Raw genomic sequence first — 17,916 nt, 5'->3', positions numbered from 1 at the left:
ATCTCTTCCTGAACCTTGTTATTCATCAATAAAGCTATCTTGGTTTCTCCTATATACTGATGTATCTTTGATGTATGATTGCATTAGTATGTTTAGTTTATTTCTAATCTTGAACTAGTTATGAATATGAATCTATGTCTTTGTATAGTGTTCTCTTCTTGTGATCTTGCAGAGACCTGTTGAAGCTGGGCGAGCGAGAAGGAAAGTAGCTGGGAACTCTCAAAGAGAAGAGAAACCGGATTGAGGGACAAACGGAAGACACCAGTTAGTCCATCCACCTCTCTTCATTCTTAATTCATAAAGGAAGAATACTAGAATAGTTGTCTCTGTTTGTTGCTAAGGCACTGTCACACCTTAGGTGGATAGGATCGTCCTGCATAGGCATTTTTCCCCACAAAAAATTGGTGACTCCACTAGGGAGATCTGTTTAGTCATTTTATTTGTGTCTCTATCATTGTTTGTTTCATAGACTCAACAGCAACAATCGAACTGCATCTGCTCTTCTCAGATGCAAAGTAGACAGTTGCTGCTTTGATCTAATCACTGGATTTGTCTATGATCTGAACAATGGACTCACAAATGATTTGATGATCCTTTGTGATAGATCTTAGTACTCCCTCAAAGCATCCCTTTGATTGTACCTTGCTTGTTGCTTTTATTTGGCCTGAAACTGTAGATTAATCAGCAAACTGTGACCCAGAACCCAGTGAGAAACTCTCGTTTCTCCTTCAGCGCAGACCCTGGGAAGAGGTTCTGCATTTCAACGTAGGTCCCGTGAAGGCCACCTACGCTGAATGTCAAAACCCCTGTGTTGAGGTTGCGCTGATCCAGTTAGGCCTTGTGCAGCTGGGGTTCTCTGCTCTGTTTTGCCTTGTTTTGATCTCTGTTTTTGCAGCCTGTAACCAGCATAGGTACCAGTCTGATAACTCCTTTTCTCTGCTTAAATTCTTCCTCCTTTTGTACAAAATGACTGTGAGTGTTTTTATGTGTTTGTGGCGTCATTTACAGTTTTCCTTTGCAAGAGTGAAATAATCATCCTGTAGCCCTTGATTCAGATCTGTTGATTGTGATCTTAGGAGAGAGTTCACTGGCTGTTTACAGTTGATTATACATTTACTTTTGCTTTTGGTTTGAGTTTGTCTCTTTTAAGTGTCGAAACAAGTGTTCATTTTGAAAGTCGTAAAGTGTTGTATTCTCTTCTACTCTTTCTGATTTCAAAAAAGTAAACTTGTTTGTATTTGTCATTTAAAAGCAAATTCAAAGTTATACAAAAAGCTTTCTTTGTAGGCATCAATACTAAGAAAGCGGAAAACAAACACCTGCATTGTGCATTTGCATCTTGATAGTTTGCATGATTGATTTAGGAAAAGTGCATTAGAGTGTGCTGATCGCTCTTTGAGAAAAGATGGTGTCTTTCTTTTCCCTTAGTAGCTAGGATTTTCATAGTTGAAAAGATATAAAGCTTGCTTATCATCTTTAGACTGCATTTAGGAATTGTATCATACATCTTGTGGTGATCCAGAAAGGAAAACTTCTAAAAAGATCAACTTAAAATAAATTGAATGAACTTAACAACGCTTTGCAACATAACGCACAACATAGAGGTCTAGGCTAGAGACGTGTTTCGGCGTCGTAAAGCCTGGTGACTGTCGATCTCGTTGAAGGTGGGTGATTCCTCCTGAGGGACGATAGCGCCAGTATGGATTGTGCTCCCACATACCGTCGCGTATATATTGGGAGACCCCTATAGGAATATAACCTTTATCCTTAGGAAGCCGTGTCGGCCGCCCTACTGATCGCAATGCACTGAACACAGCATTCAGGAAGATCGACCGCCCGTACCCTAAAAAGTATTCTGCGATTTTGCGAAAAGTTTGGCACACCCTCTGCCTAGAACTCCAGAGCAGTTCCTTTTGGCCTTTTTCAGACTCTATAACGGAAAAAATCCATCCGAGCATTTGTCAGTTCGGGCTCGTTAAAACATCGAAGGAGACTAGAGTCATCTTTAGCTTTTTCTCGACTCTTTAAAATTGAAAAAGCAAGTTGTGTCTAAGCATCGTTAAAAATTTATTTTAAACGAAACAATCACCCTTTATTCCTGCGTTGATCTTTAGGTTGAAAAAATGGAGCCCACCAACCAAGGAATTCCCCTTGGTGGAAATCCTAGTCCCTTCTCCTCTTGGGGAGATGTTGGTGTGCCCCATATGGCCACATTGTCGCTTCCAGGACTGACAGTTGGCTTGTCGGTCTGGCTCTTTTCAACTAGTGTCGTTCAGAACACCACCATTCCTGAACAGTCGAATCAACAGTTAGACCAGACCAGAGTTACCCACCAGCCTTCTACTTCATCTTCCTCTCCTCCTTCCTCTTCGCTTGACGGAACTGGTAGAACAAAAAACCAAGTTCCTAAGGAGAAGAAGGAAAAGAAGAAGAAAGAGAAGAAGAAGAAGGAGCCAGAAGCGACTAGGGGCAAACAAGTGTCGTCTGACAAAAATCCACACACAGCACTGACCAGGCCTAAATCACCATGTGTCATATGCAAGGGAGACCACTTCCACAGAGATTGTCCTTGCATCCCTCGGATACTAAGGGACTGGTCTCCCCATTTGCACAATTCGGTGGCGTCAACCTCTGATAGCCATGTTGACAGCACACCGTCAACTAGTGAAAGTGAAGCCACAGGACAGAGAGGGAAAGCTAGATTTCCCTGCAAACTATGTGAAGGCAACCATGCCATCCAGCGTTGTCCCTTCTTAGACGAGGCTAAAAGAGTTTTGGAAGATCGCCCGATTTTACGAGCGCAACTTCCTCCTGGATATCAAAAACTCCTACCAAGTCCTTCACTAGTTGAGAACCCGGCTGGCCCGCTCAGGTGGTCAGCCGAAGCACCTATCATTGAAGATGAACCGTCTGAATCCATACCTGACGAAAGTCAAAAGGTTGAGGCGGCAGTTGACCCGATTTTGCCTTCAGAGGCTCTATCTTCGAATGATACCATCACAGAGGAGAATAAAGACGACACCGTCCAAATTCTCTGCATCAACACAGACTCCGACGAACAAGGGGGCAATTTGCCCATTCCTTTATCGCAGGAAGGAACTTCATCAGAGTCATACCCGGCCGTCTATTTGGTCCCACCACCAAGCAACCTGGTTGTGTCCTTCGACTGGAACCAACTAGGCAGACCCCGGTTGCCAGCAAGTATAGCATTCAGAATTATCGTCCAAATATACAGAGTGGTAATGGCTGGCACAATCATTGATGAGGGGGCATCTGTGAGTATCCTTTCCTCTATTGCTTGGAAAGCACTTGGTTCGCCAGCGCTTTTGCCTGAAATGAGAAATCTATCAGGCTTCGATAAAGGAACCAGTCGACCTTTAGGGATCCTCCCCAATGTGCCCATGACATTGAAAGGGAAGACCGTTCAAATGAACGTGATGGTCGTCTAAGGACCCTTGGATTATAACCTACTCCTTGGATGAGACTATATATATTGCATGGGAGCCATCGTCTCCTCACTCTTTAGAGTAATGTGTTTTCCGCACGAAGGAAGAGTGGTCAAGCTCGTGGACCAACTTTCATTTCCCGGATCACGCATCGCAAATAGTCATGTACCATCCCTAAATGGTCTCTTCATGCAAGAAATGTCTCAACCCACGGTCCGTCCTCCTGATGAGCGCGAGTAATCCAGGATGATATGACTGGAACCCAGGGGGCATGTGTCCTGGTCTGCTTCGGCAGGAAAACTTTGGGTATAGGGTAGGTTTCCGCGGGAGAATATGACTAGTCCGTACCCTGTCCGGCACGGAAGAGGGGTTGTTCTAGAATAAGATTCTTTTGTCAAAGTTATGTGAGTTGGCGGGCATCGTCGCTCACCTTTGTCTATTTCGGTAGACATTGCCGAGGAAGTGTTTTATTCGTGGCTGCGAATGGAGCAATCTTTGGGTGACCTGAAAGAGGTAAGCCTCTCTCGGTAAAACAATTGTTTTGGCGGAAGAGAAGTAGAGGTAACCTTGAAATCGTACTTTATGCCTGGGGGCATGCAAACTTTTTGGAGTGCAAACAAGGGGCGGCTATTTTTTTTTAAATTTTTAGGTCCTCCCTTTAAACCTGTATGTCTAACCCTTTAAACTCGTAGGATTAGTCGTTTCCAAACTTGCATAACGAAAGGATGCGGGGCATAGCTTTGGTAAGGCGCAATCTCCATAAAAAATGGAATCTTACATGAGACATTCTTATCATATGACTGGATAATCGAGCAGTTTTAGCACACAGTTCATGCTCGTTAAAAAATAAGCGCAAGATCCGAGCAGTTTTAGCACATAGTTCATGCTCGTTAAAAAATAAACATAAGATCGAGCAAGTGTTTCAATCCGCGTTTAAGCTCGTTAAAAAAATGAACTACCCGGTAAATAACAACTGTGAACGTAAATTATCAGCCGTTAAAGCCTTGGTCGTGTTTGCATCATCACCTCCACTTTTCATTGGCCGATCATTCACCTCCATTTGATTGTTTACCTATTTTGAGGAACAGCTGCGAAGAGTGATTTCACTAGCCATCCTTGTGACACTGCCGTGATTGGAAAATTCCAACCTATACCTGGAATTAGCTGCTAACCCATTTTATCACTCGTTCCTCAAAAGACGAGTCTTCTTTAAGCTCTTTTCATCTGACTCGTAAAATATGAAAATATTGCCGAGTCCTTGGCCTTCCAGCTTGTTAAAGGGACAGGAAGTGCTATCCCTCCTCTAGATTTTAATCTTTTTGGACCTGAGGGATTATTGCACAAAAAGATTGAGCGCTTGTTTTGTTCGGCTCGTTAAAACTAGCGAAAACTCATCCCTTCTGTATTGTTTTATACTTTTTCGAACTTAAGGGATTAGATGACGAAAAAGGACTTTTGGAGTTAACTTTATGTACCTTTTCAGACTCTCTAAAAATGAAAAGGACCGAGTTATCTTTGTCGTTAGACTCGTTAAAATCATTAAATAGCGACAAACTTGTCTTTAGACGAGAACGAGTTTCACTATCGCTAGGCTCGTTAAAACATAGCGATGGGCTTGCCCGAAGGGCAAGTTATAGAACAAGCATATGTTATCCTCCTCAAGCTTGACAAAAATAAAGAGGTACTGGTCAGCAATGACTGGGGAAAATTGGGAGAAACTCAAGAAAACTTTGATGGTAGCAAGTCGCTCTTGAACATGACACTTTTCCTCCGTACCACAATTGGGTTGGGTTGTTTCATTCACCGGTCACATCACCATGGTCTCGCCATACCATCCATATTTGGGGTAATGCTACCGATCCATCGCATCAGTGTCACCATATGTTCAAGAGAAGTCATTCAGAAAAGTCAACCGTGTCCCATCCACTGCTGTAAATTATCCTTCATCCTTTCATGACCGCCACCCTGAATCATATATCACAGATCGTTTTCACCTCCATCAAAATCATTAGCTCCATTCCATGTCATCGATGTGGGATTCATTAAGGCCATCCTTTGATGGATCGCTTCTTGTCGACATCAGCTCATTATCCAAGAAGTTGATCTAGGAACACCCCCTTCAGTATTTTGAAGCTTGCATGCCTCAATGGCAAGTTTCTCACTTCCGGCGACAGGTATACATCAATGACCTTCGACCGAAAGATTTTGCGTGGTGTTCAACGCCAAGTCCCTTATTCACACCACGTGAATTGTACTGCAGTACCTTGAGGGTCATTATCATTATCGGTGATTCCTCTCGCGCTTGTTAACGGTTTACCTCATTGACCGGTAATCAAGCGATGTCTTTCCATGTTCGACTTCAGAACATTTCTCACATGGATCGACTTGTACTTAGAGTGAAGATCGAATGAGTTTGAAGACCTGGATCTAGTTTCATCCATCCGGGCTGCGATATATATTCAAAAAAGATAAAGACATTGACATGTACATCATTGCAGCAGATAATCATCCTACCCAAAGGATGATAATTTCATCAAAATTATCAGTCTACCATCAGACGATTGTCTGTTCTATGTACAGAAAAATGAATTTATAAAGCTGAGCATGGGAATGCCCGCCTCAGCTAGATCATGAAAGCAGTATGAAAAATAATGTATTGTATTGTATCTTATTACAGGTCTCCTCCCAGCATTGGATGAACTTCGGATCCTCCTGATAAAGCATTTCACCCGATAAACAGCCTCATACTTTAGGGGGCAACTGTTATAGACATTTTTGTGCCTTACAACATTGAGCATGAAATGTCCATAATCTAAAGGATCCAAAGTCCCTAAACATGTTGTTCCTACCCCTAGAGGAATAAGGCTAACAAACCACAGCAATTCACAGAAGTTCTCCACCAGAAACTGCTCAAAAACAAGTCAATTCAGGATCAATTCAGTGGCTCCACTAGCTGTCTGCGGTGAAATGCAAAGTCAACACTGGCTACCTACACTGCAACGCAGGTAGAAGCACTACCAGGGTGCGCTGAGCAGGAAAGTGACAAATGGCAAGTTCATTCAACAAGGTGGAAAGACCCTGGAAGCTTCCAGAATCTTCTCCAATGACACTTGCCTCAATGAATTCGACTAGTGATGAGTAAGAGGCTCTTAGTCTCCAAGTGGAAGCAAGAACCTCCAAGTGGAAGAAAGAACTGACATAGGGAGAGGACACTAGTCAGATCTCAAGCTGACTCATCCTCTCTCCAAACATCTATATATGGATCTCTCCTCCATGAGATCTAGAGGCTGGAATTTTATTATTGCAAAGAATTGTTGTTGGTTTGAGACTGGAATCATTGGGTGCTTAATGCTTTGAAGGGAGGTGAAGATAGGAATTCCATTTGCTGGGAAGGAGATGCTGGATTGGAGCCTTCTTGGTTATATCTCTTCCTGAACCTTGTTATTCATCAATAAAGCTATCTTGGTTTCTCCTATATACTGATGTATCTTTGATGTATGATTGCATTAGTATGTTTAGTTTATTTCTAATCCTGAACTAGTTATGAATATGAATCTATGTCTTTGTATAGTGTTCTCTTCTTGTGATCTTGCAGAGACCTGTTGAAGCTGGGCGAGCGAGAAGGAAAGTAGCTGGGAACTCTCAAAGAGAAGAGAAACCGGATCGAGGGACAAACGGAAGACACCGGTTAGTCCATCCACCTCTCTTCATTCTTAATTCATAAAGGAAGAATACTAGAATAGCTGTCTCTGTTTGTTGCTAAGGCACTGTCACACCTTAGGTGGATAGGATCGTCCTACATAGGCATTTTTCCCCACAACAACAATGTTGATTCACTCGTTGTTGATCTGTCTAAGCCACTAGTCTATGATGATTTATCTATCGACGAAGTAAAATCCCCCCAGACTATCAAGGAACTTCAGCCTGAGCTAATGGTTATGTTAGGCCCTCACTCTCTTGAGGTCGGTCTCACTTCCGATCAGGAAATTTTTCAAACACCCGAGGCTCCTCATCACTCATCTGTATGCACTGACGAACAATCCAACACTCATATTTCACTTCCTCCACTCGAAATACATGATCTTGTCTAGCCCAAGCCTCAAAGATCACCTCTCAACATCCGCAAACGGATGTCATATAATGGAATATGAACATCCCTACAAGGAAACAAGGGTTTTCTATGAATTGGAGTGCAGGAGGAACAAGGAAAATCAGACTTAATGTAGGGAAAAAGGGACTATAATTTCGATGTCCTATCTCTTTCTATATTTTAGGCCTTCCCATGATGTGTATAAATACCAATATAAACCATTTGATTTAGTTAGGCCACGGGCTCCTGTAGGTGGGATTTCAGTGAAACCTGTAACCCCCCCGACAAATAAAAAATGTTTTATTTTTTTCATATTCTAAATTATGTATGTGGGTTCGCTATTATGGTACCCATGTGTAAATGCACTTTTTATAAGGGTAGGGTTGCGTATGGAGTTTTTTTTTTTTTAATAAGTGATCAAGTCTGAATGGGAAAGGACTGCCCAAGGCCATATAAGAGCATCATAACTACATGAGTGTTGAATGATGTTATAACAATGGGTACCGTTTTCTGATTGACATTTTGAGGGTTTTATTTTTGATTGGGCTACTATTCTCTTTGATAGCTTAGACAACCATATTTTAGGTTTTCAACATGCTAAGAGTTTTTTTGAGGATAAGCTTCCTCCCTTCTATATGTCTTCTTACATAATGGATTCCCTATGTTTTTCTATGGATTTTCCTACAATGGGATGGAAATGACCATCCAGGATCCTAAACCCATTCATATTTATCATGACATTTTATGGGAAACAAAATATTTCGACCACTTCTATCATACTTTCCATAGGGCCATGATTCATATATATGAAATTATGTTTTCATCCTAGTCACCAAGAATGTCACAAGAGGCCATGGATCATCTCGCCAGGGTTGGAAATTTGTTGAGGAAGGAGTTATTTACTTGTACTCGATTTTGGGACAATTTGGCACACCCCCATGTTTTTCCTTTATTTATTCCTGATAAATTAATATGTAGAGAAGTGGGCTATCATACCGTAGGCTACGAAATTACCGAAGTTCTAAGAGAATCGAATAATAAAGAACAACCTATTTTTCCCATTAAATTTGGCATACTTTCATTATCCAACTATCGCCATGCAAAGAAAGAAAGGCTAGCCATCCGAGCTCTCAAATTAGCAACCATACCCAATATACAATATGACCCAATTTCAATTGTTAAAAATTTCACTACCTCATAAGGGATTAAACAATTCGTTCATGAAGAAGCTAAATTTGATGACATGTTTTCTTGGGCTTGATATTATGTTACATTGTTAAATTGGGTAAATTAACAGTTGATAGTGGTGGAGAAAACCTAATTTACTTAGTTTAGAACTTCCAGGTTAGTAATTGTTCCTATAGATTTTCTATAGGTGTCTCCTTAGAAATTTCCATTTTCGAGAGAGCTTATTGAGGAAAATCAGTCTAAGATTTCCTCTCATTCAGTACTTCGTCCCTAGAGACAACAAAAAGGTGTTATAGGATCTTCTAATTCACAAGGAGAAGGATTTGTTAGTGATCCTAAATTGAATGAATCCTGGAACAAATTTGATATGATTATTAATTCACAGACTAAAGTGGAGTTCATAGGTGCTCAAATAAATACTTCTTAACATTAGGACAATATTCAAAGTACTCTTAGGAGTACTGGGCAAGATACAGGGATCATGAATATTACAGATCCCAAATATTTTATGCATGAGAAGAAATACATTGAATTCATTCTAGATTTTCCTACTTTCGAGGTCATCCTCAAGAATGAGGAAATCCCTACATTGGATATATTTTATAGTCCTCAAAATAAGGTTGTAGTTAAAAGAGGTAGAACAAAAATAACCCTTGATCAGTCGCAGGAACTATTACCTAGAAATTCTATCCCCTTTGGAGTTTTGTGAAAAGGTTATTCCTCTGCACCAGTAGATGAATTAAGTTAAGCTAATTGTTGGGACAGGGTCCCTAGGTCCAATTTTCACTATTTTTTTTAAAAGCCTTCACATTTTAAGGGGTGGAGCATGCAACACGCAAGTAATTAGGAGTCAAGGGGTTTAGAAAGGTCAAATCCCCTTAGTTTTAGTATTTTTTTGATCTCCACCCATGGTTTGCAGACCATGGAATTGTAATAGGAAAAAGTATATAAAGGTATGTCTTAGCTTGTGTAAGGAAAGAGAAGATAGTATGCTATGAGTGATACCTATCTTTAGATTCTATAATATTTTATATTTGGGTGAAGGGGAAGGCTCATGTTGCTATGTGTGTGGAGACTTGGTAAATCTGCAACTGTGTGTGTAGGGTAAAAAGACCATATTATTGAAGAACTGAAGTAATAAAAGAGACTTTTCAAGCATATTTGTGTTCTTCTATCTAATTTACAGTTTATGTATTTATGTATTCTTATGTTCGCTATAGCTTATCTCATCTATAATTTCATCGAGAAGATCTGAATGTGTTTCTTAAATTGAATAAGGCATGCTGAAGTAGTTAAGAACAATTTATAGATTTGGTAAAGTAAGGAAATTGTTACAATTGTGTTTATAAAAGTGACTGGTTCGCGAAGGTTGGATTGAGCCCTGGATAGGAAGGAACCCTACATCCAAACTCATACCACTCTAGGTGTAGAAACTTGGTTCTAGCATCCCCCCATATTACCTCGGGTGAGACTGCAATTTGCCCTGTGCAGGTCATTTCCGAAAGGGCCAGTAATATACAGTTTTCATTATTCGGGAAGCCTAACTTTGAACCTGGGTCTAAGCCCCTGAAGCCAACAAATTGTTTTGTTTCCAGGACCAGGATCTATTTGAGGGATGTGGATGTGCCATCCGACTAAGAAGGAAATTCATAATTGGGTTGTGCGAAAGGATCACGAGTTTTTAGTACAGGAAAATAGAAATCTGTGCTTGTCGATAGAAGCCTGGATAGAGACGTACCTTTACACAGAATAACACGATATATTTTTATGTTCTTTCATTGAAAAATTGTAGTAGTGGCTTACAAAATTATTTTATAGTCAGCCTCGCTAGAAGAATGAAAATAATCTTGTTTGGACCCCAGAATTAGGAAAGAAGATTAAAGAGATTGATATTGAGATCGCAAGAGTTGTATACTTCTGGATCGATAACATTCCTAGAGGATTCATCACAAAGATCGCAATTGACATGTCAATATCGTATAATGAATTTGAGTGAATATTCTTTAAATTTCCACGAGGTAAGTATTTTAACTCATTAAAGCTCTGGATTAAAATGTTATTGTGCGAAAAGGGTGTATGTGAGAGAATTTATGTTTAAGAAAAGCCAACTTGGGACTACATGAAGTGGGAAAATATACGGATCTAAAACCGGTTACAGTCCTCTATTAGGTGATTCAGATAGTGACGAAGAAAGGAGTAACCCTAGTACATCTGTAGGAGCGTCACAGTTAGGAAATCAGGGTACGTCTGGGATTCCCCATCTATCCACTCCACCTCCACCTCCACCTACGCAATTTAATATGGCCAATATAGTGAAAATTCCTATGTTCAAGGGTCTAGGATCACTTGCTCAACTACCTTTTGATCTTCATGACTTGGCTACTTGTACTCTGAGCTAGTGTGATTGATGGAGGAATATTTGAATGAGGGAGGAGTAAATGAGGATGATTTACCTCCTACAATCTCTCTTCCTTTCCCCATTCACGTTCCATCCTTTAATCTTGCCAAAATTCCCTATTTTCCTCTCACAAACCCGCATTCAATTCACATTAAACAAAATATAATCAAAACATGTAATAAATTGTGAGAAGAGTTGATTTGACTAAGTTAGGAGGTGAATTAAGGTCCATATAGTTACCCAATGATGAGGCTCATCATCACCCCCTACTGAAAGTGTTGTTCATCCTCTGAGCAACTCAATCAATATCCATATATTTCATAGCCCTAGTGTCCCCCCTGACATCCCAAGCTTCTGTTGTGGTTTCTTCTTCTTGTGCATAGAATCATGCCTTCCTTTCTATCTCCTCCCACTGCTTTCTTTCTTCCTCTTCCTTCTTGCCTTCTAACATCCCCAAGAGAAGTGGTGGACTGAGTCTCAAGCCAATCCAATTGACTTTGAGCCTTTGGATGGTTTTCTTGTACATGGGTGCCCTGTTTAGTGCTTCTCTTATTCTTTGAGGAGAATGGTACTCTCTAATTTTCAAAATGTATGGCAAAGTATTCCATCTCCTTTAGTAAGCTTACATGTTGTCATCCCATAATAGCTTGAACATATCCTCAAAATGTGTAATTTCTTTCTATTGGGAAACAATATACCTGGGTTCAAGTTGAGGATCATTTGCGATTAAATTATGTGTGTTGATGACAACCATTGGATTTGACTGCTCAAATCTTATCATGAGAGGATATGTTTGTTCCCTTGCCAATATCTTCCTCATTTTTGCAGCCCTTACTTCTTCATGGTTCATCCATGATGCTAAAGCCATTAACTGTAAATCCTCTAGTTTTTCATTAGGGCCCCATACATTCAGATCTGTCAAGGCCGTGTTCTGCAAGTAGAACTTAGGCATCTTAGCCCTATCCTCCAATGTGCTTTGATCACAAAGGTCAATGAACTGTCTATAATCCTGGAATGGCATATTTCCTATCTGTGCTAGGGTCTTGATTTGGAACTACAGCCACTATTCCTTAAGGTATAATGCATAGGACTTAGTTGGCATCCTACACTATATTGTCGCTAAAGATAGACTGGCCATGGTTGCCAATTGATTCTCTTTTTCTTGCAGTTGTCCTTTCAATCATGCATTTTCTGCCTCCAACTAAGTTTTCATTATGGCCTTTCTGTCCCTCAGGCCACTTAGTTCTTTGCCCATCTTTTTGATCTTTTCCTCCATGTGACCTATGTTCTCCACTCCTTTGGACTTGGAAATCTGCATCCATCTATGTGTTCTTTCTCTTTCTTTCTCAAGCTCAAAGAATAATGCGATGGAAATTTTTTGTGGAATGACCCTACCCCCTTCAATAAATCTATAGTAGGAGTCAAGGTTAGGTTGAGGACTAGGTTCCTTTAACTCTGGATCCTCCTTCTTTGTTTATTACTGCATACTGCCTTCCTTATCCAATTTTTGAGTTTCTTGTAGGTTTAGCATAGTTTCATGTAGGATTACCTCTGCTTCCTGTAGGTCCTACTATGTATCCTGTAGGATGTCTTTTCCATTGGATGAGGCAGATCTAGTCACAGGCCTTCTCAAATAAGTGATAGGAGACTTAGGGGAGGTTTATCTTGAGGATCCTTCTCCTCGAGTTTGTATAAGAGGAGCCATCTTCTCCTACTATTTAGGTGGGTCTTCAATAACAATGGGAACCTTGGTGGGAGTTTGAGGTTTTCCCTTCCTTATTCTTGTACTTTTTATTATTCTAAAGTACAAAGGAGTTTGTCTCTATCTTTTTCCTTTTTGTTTAATAGGGGTGCTAAGGAAAGTGAGGGCAGTTGCTGCCTCTTTCTCTGTGGGTTCTGGAGACACCCCGGGTGACTCCTCCTTGTCTTTTGCCTCCTCTTTTCCATTTCCCTTTTCATATTTGTCTTTCTCCTCTTCTTCTCCCTCTATTTCCTCACCTTGTTCATCAATTTCCTCCTTGGCATCTTCTTCTGTTTCTTCATCACTTTCCTTCTCCTTCTCTTCCTCTTCCTCCTCATCTATTTCCTCTTCATCCTTCTCTACTTCTTCTTAATCTGTTTCAATCTCTTCTTCATCCCTTTCACTGGAAGTAGGGCTCTTTTCATATTCGAGGGCTTTTATATCCTCCTCTTTTTGCATGTCTCTAAAAATATCCCATGTGATAGGAATTCTAAGGTTGTGGAGGGCATCTTATATGACGAGTCTAATTAACCTGTGATGGGCCAGCTGTTGGTAATTTCGTTCCTTCACTTTCATGCTCATATCTATCAGTGATTGAAGAAGGAAGTAGGGTATGCTAAGTCTGTGGTCAGGAGGTGTATCTGCTCCAAAACTCAATTCTTCAAGAATCCTAAACTGGTATCCATATACCACACTATACCTACCTTCACATGATATATATTTTATAAAGTGGTAGCTTATTTCATTCTAGGGGTATGGTAGGGATGATTTTCTTACTCCATATTTTCCTTCCATGGCCTCCTATCCCTCTAAAAGGAACTTCTTCTTTGCAGTTTGGCTATTTCCTTTGTCTTCCTTTCTCCAAGGCACTCCTAAGGGGAGTGTGGTAATTTTGCTTATTAGTTCAGGGGTGAGCTCTATGGAGAGGCATCTCACCACAATAGTGGCATGAGTCCTAGTTAGTGGAATAAGGGAGAGAGAAAAAATCTCTAGCTACTTCATCATCATACCCCCTTAATTTCTTAAAGAATCCCATCCAATTATGCCTTATGAATATTTCTAGCACAGGAGGGTGTTGGTGAATCCTCACAGTGTTGATGGTCTCCCTTCTATTAAACACCCCTATTATTTTGTCTGATGGATGGAGGAGTACATATGTCTGATACAAAATTTTAATGAAGGAGGAAATTGAACTTTATGTGGATACAATTCCCTTTTACTATAGTCAAGTTCAACAAACTAGAGGATTTTTTTTTCCCTTCACTTGGAAAAATAGGAGGAAATGTAGAGCCTACCTCCTTACAATGCTTGATGTAACCAACCCCTGTTTTTCTCCCTCTGAAATTTCTCACTGCCAATATTGTATATTTCCTAATTGTATCCTGTAGGATTCTTGTGGGATCCTATAGGATTCTTGTGGGATCCTGTAGGATTCCTTGTAGGATCCTCTAGGTGGTCCTGCGTAGGAAAAAAATGAAATTTACCTATCATGTAGATTGATGGAGGGTCGAGAGCGACTTTTCTTGTGTGAGCCTTCAGAATGTGAATACATCTATGCATGGGGATCAACATTCATTTCCTCTTATGGTTGTTTCGAGTGAGGTGGTGTGCTGGCAGCAGAGGTACGCATATCTATTTTTGGACCATTGGTCCCACTACCACATTATCATTCTCCTCACCTCGTAATCAACTCTTAATTTGGGAATTCATAGTCTTAACTGCTTTCGATCTCATCCTCCTTTTCTTTGACTTGACTGCTACCACATGTGTGAGGACTAATTGTTTTTTTCTCATTGACTGAACGAAGGTTGCAAACTTAACTGGCCACCTTTCCCTTATAAACCAACTAGTTCACAATTTTTACATCTTTTGATCACATTATACAAATGAGAGAGTGGAAGCGAGATACTTACTTGTGGTAACGATACCTTATTGCAGTTATTAAAGAAATGAGGTCTTTGTTGTGTGTTGGCTGCATGTGATTTATCCTCTTTTTTTATTGTCCTTTGATGATTTTCTTTGATGTGCAAGTACCTGGTGTTGATGATGATGATGTTGCTGCTAGGCTCTAGAGGAGCTTCTTCTACCTTTGGATTTCCATGTTTGAAACTTGTTGCAACCAATGATTTATGTTTTGTGGGATAGGCTGCTACATGATTTCCTACATGATGTCCTGTAGCTGCTTCTCCCTCAAAAAAATTAATCATATTCTACTACTAGGACCTAAGGATGATCAACATGGGTAGAGAGGAGGTCTAGAGGTTTGTGAATGGTAAAAAATGAAATTTAGGTGTTGTCCCCTTGCTCTCTGTCTTCATCTTTTTCTCTGTGTTTTTTCTTCACAACTGTAAATTTTTTGAAACTGATTTTTTTTTTAATGCAGGGGTGACCAAGGTGGAGAGAGGTATGGTAATGAGATGGTGATGTGGGAATTTATTTATTTGACATGGGCAAGTCATTTCCTTGCTCTAGGGTTACTTTCTTTAGGATTCCCTAGCCACTGTAATTCCTATAGGATCATCCTATAGGTTTTCAGGAGATCCTATAGGTTTACACAGAATCCTGTAGAAAACACAGAACCCTTGCAAACTGAAGAAAATGAGTGAAAAAATGAGAGGAATGGTGGAATGATGAAGGATAATGAATGGAGAAATAAAAATATGAGCTGAATAGGTCCCTTTTGATTCTCCATTGTTGCTCTGATTGTCCTCCTGCTAACCTGCAAACAATATTTTCATAATTTTTCTTTTCTCTTTATATCTATAGATATATATATATATATATATATATATATATATATATATATATATATATATATATGAAAAACAACTAGTGTGCCTCCAAGAGGTTTTCATCCTATTTTCTTGCCGTCAGCACCTCAAGAGAGGTTTTCACCCACGGATCTTTTTATTTCTATTTTTTTTTTTGACACCATTGGGCCGCCTCAAGAGGTTTTCAACCCAACAGTGGGACTCAGGGACCTCATGGAGGTTTTCACCTGAGTCTCCTTATTTTTCTTTTTTTTTCTTTTTCTTAGGGACTTGATGAGGTAGGTTTGATGCAAGAAAGTGTTCCCTCTGAGGACAGAGGCAACCCCTCTAGCCCTAGAGTGGATCTAGTCACAAACAAGGACAGATTAACAATAACTTTCCTTAAATAGTTCAAGTTGGAGGCCTACCTCAACTGGTGGTCGATGGAGTTCCGTTGCGATGCTGCAGCTTCCGCTTCCTTCTCCTAATGAGTAATCAACCTAAAACAATGCAAAGGAAATACAACAAAGCACGTAACCAGAACAACAATGATCTATTTACTCACAAAGTCAAGAAGTCACGAGCCATAAAGTACATTACATACATGACATAGAAAAACATCACTGATTGCATTAATTATGAAATAAGAGTAAGCTTACAACCAAAGTCTTGACGTCACAAGCCTTCTCAGAGGGATCCAGCCAACATGTTCTTCAAGCATTCACTCTTTGAAGATGGATCTCCCAACATACAAGTCTCTCTCACTCACAAGTTTTACACAAGATCAAAGGCACTTCAAAACCTTCCTCAAGCTATCAACAATCCCACACTTGTCACAGTCACACCAGCTATCTAACAAGCTCACAAGTACTAACAACACTATCAGCAACCACTCCAAAGACTAAGAATTCCAAACTAGCAACACATAGCAATGGTGAGAGTTTAAATAGGAGAAGGAGTCTCCATGAAAGGTGGGAAGATGAGCTTATCTCCAAGGAAGGTAGCACAAATGATGGAACAGCCACGCCAGAGAAAGGAGGGCGACATAAACTAGGCCAACAACCAGGTCTGGAGTCATCTAGAAGGCCGACTGTTGGAACAAATTCACCCAATCTGGATCATCGTGGGCACATAACTGGCCTGCCGCGCTGACATCGCTATTGAATAACATATCCAGTCATGTCATCGTGGAATATTACAAGCTACAGTTGTGCTGGCACATAAAATCCGACCATCACGGGAATCAGGTGTACTTCCGCGATGGAAGCATTTCTGGATTGTTTTGGAGTGCCCATCAGTGCATTTATTAAGCCAACAAACGCGATGAGGCAGAAACCTTTGGAAAAGTGGGTCATTTGGCAACATCAGAGAGCATTTGTCTAACATGAGCATGAACAACTTGGACACATGACACAGTAGGAAGACTGGAGTGAAGACAGTGACAAATTACTATGTAATAGTAGGAGCTGAGACTTGGTCCACCACCATTACTGTTTTGTTGATACCATCAATAAACTCTTTCTTTGACAATGGCCTTTTCTAAACGTTTAATCTGTACCCATTAACAAATAAAGGAATGGCCTCTGCATCTATGGTTCTAACCTGCACTGAACCATTATCATGACATTTCTCTATGACATAAGGCCCTAACCATATAGTCCTTAACTTTCCCTTAAAGTCTTTATATCTGGAATCATATAACAAAGTGTCGGATTTGTGGGCCCTAACCCAGGTTCAGCATTACTAAGCCAAACAAATCCCTACACTACTAGCCCTTTCGGCATCAGCCCGTGGAGCGTGGGCCCAAGTCTCACCCCAAGCAGTAAAGGGGGATGTTGGAACCAAATTTCCACACCCCGAGATGGTCATGATGTTGTTTTATACCCTCTACCCCTACTTTCGCGCAAGTCGCTAAGTCTTAGGGCTCTGTTAGTCTACCCTTTATTCTGCCCTTCAGTACCTCTGCGAAGGTGTATGATTAACCTTCACGCAGCCCTAACCTGTGGTCTAGGTACTTTCGAGCAGCTATGACAATGTATTGTGTAGGTTCCCAAGTTATCTCAAGTGTTTTACTTATCTTACTAATCAATCACAATTAGCGTTGTGTAAACTGATATCCTTGCATTCAATTAACCGATACAATCACATGCATTCGCGCATCAAATAAACATTGTAAATTAAAACCCAAAACACAATATAATCAGATGCATTAATAGGGACTAAATACACAGTACTTGTAGAATACTTCTCTTTATTGATATCTTCCACTTTAATACAAACTCTATCTGCCCTATGCACACAGC

The 17,916-nt window shown here is 40.3% G+C and overlaps 1 pseudogene; it reads left to right on the top strand.

Moving 5' to 3' along the window:
* Positions 1-17,916, top strand: part of LOC149163966 (sucrose synthase 4 pseudogene) — an 86,686-nt pseudogene that overhangs the window by 10,540 nt on the left and 58,230 nt on the right.

This window comes from Pinus tabuliformis, chromosome 5_1, assembly GCF_031772625.1.
Source record: "Pinus tabuliformis cultivar Carrire ecotype Pingquan chromosome 5_1, CPIR1, whole genome shotgun sequence".
Taxonomy (NCBI): domain Eukaryota; kingdom Viridiplantae; phylum Streptophyta; class Pinopsida; order Pinales; family Pinaceae; genus Pinus; species Pinus tabuliformis.
Note: the sequence above shows the minus strand (reverse complement) of the source record. Positions and strands in the feature narration are given on the sequence as shown.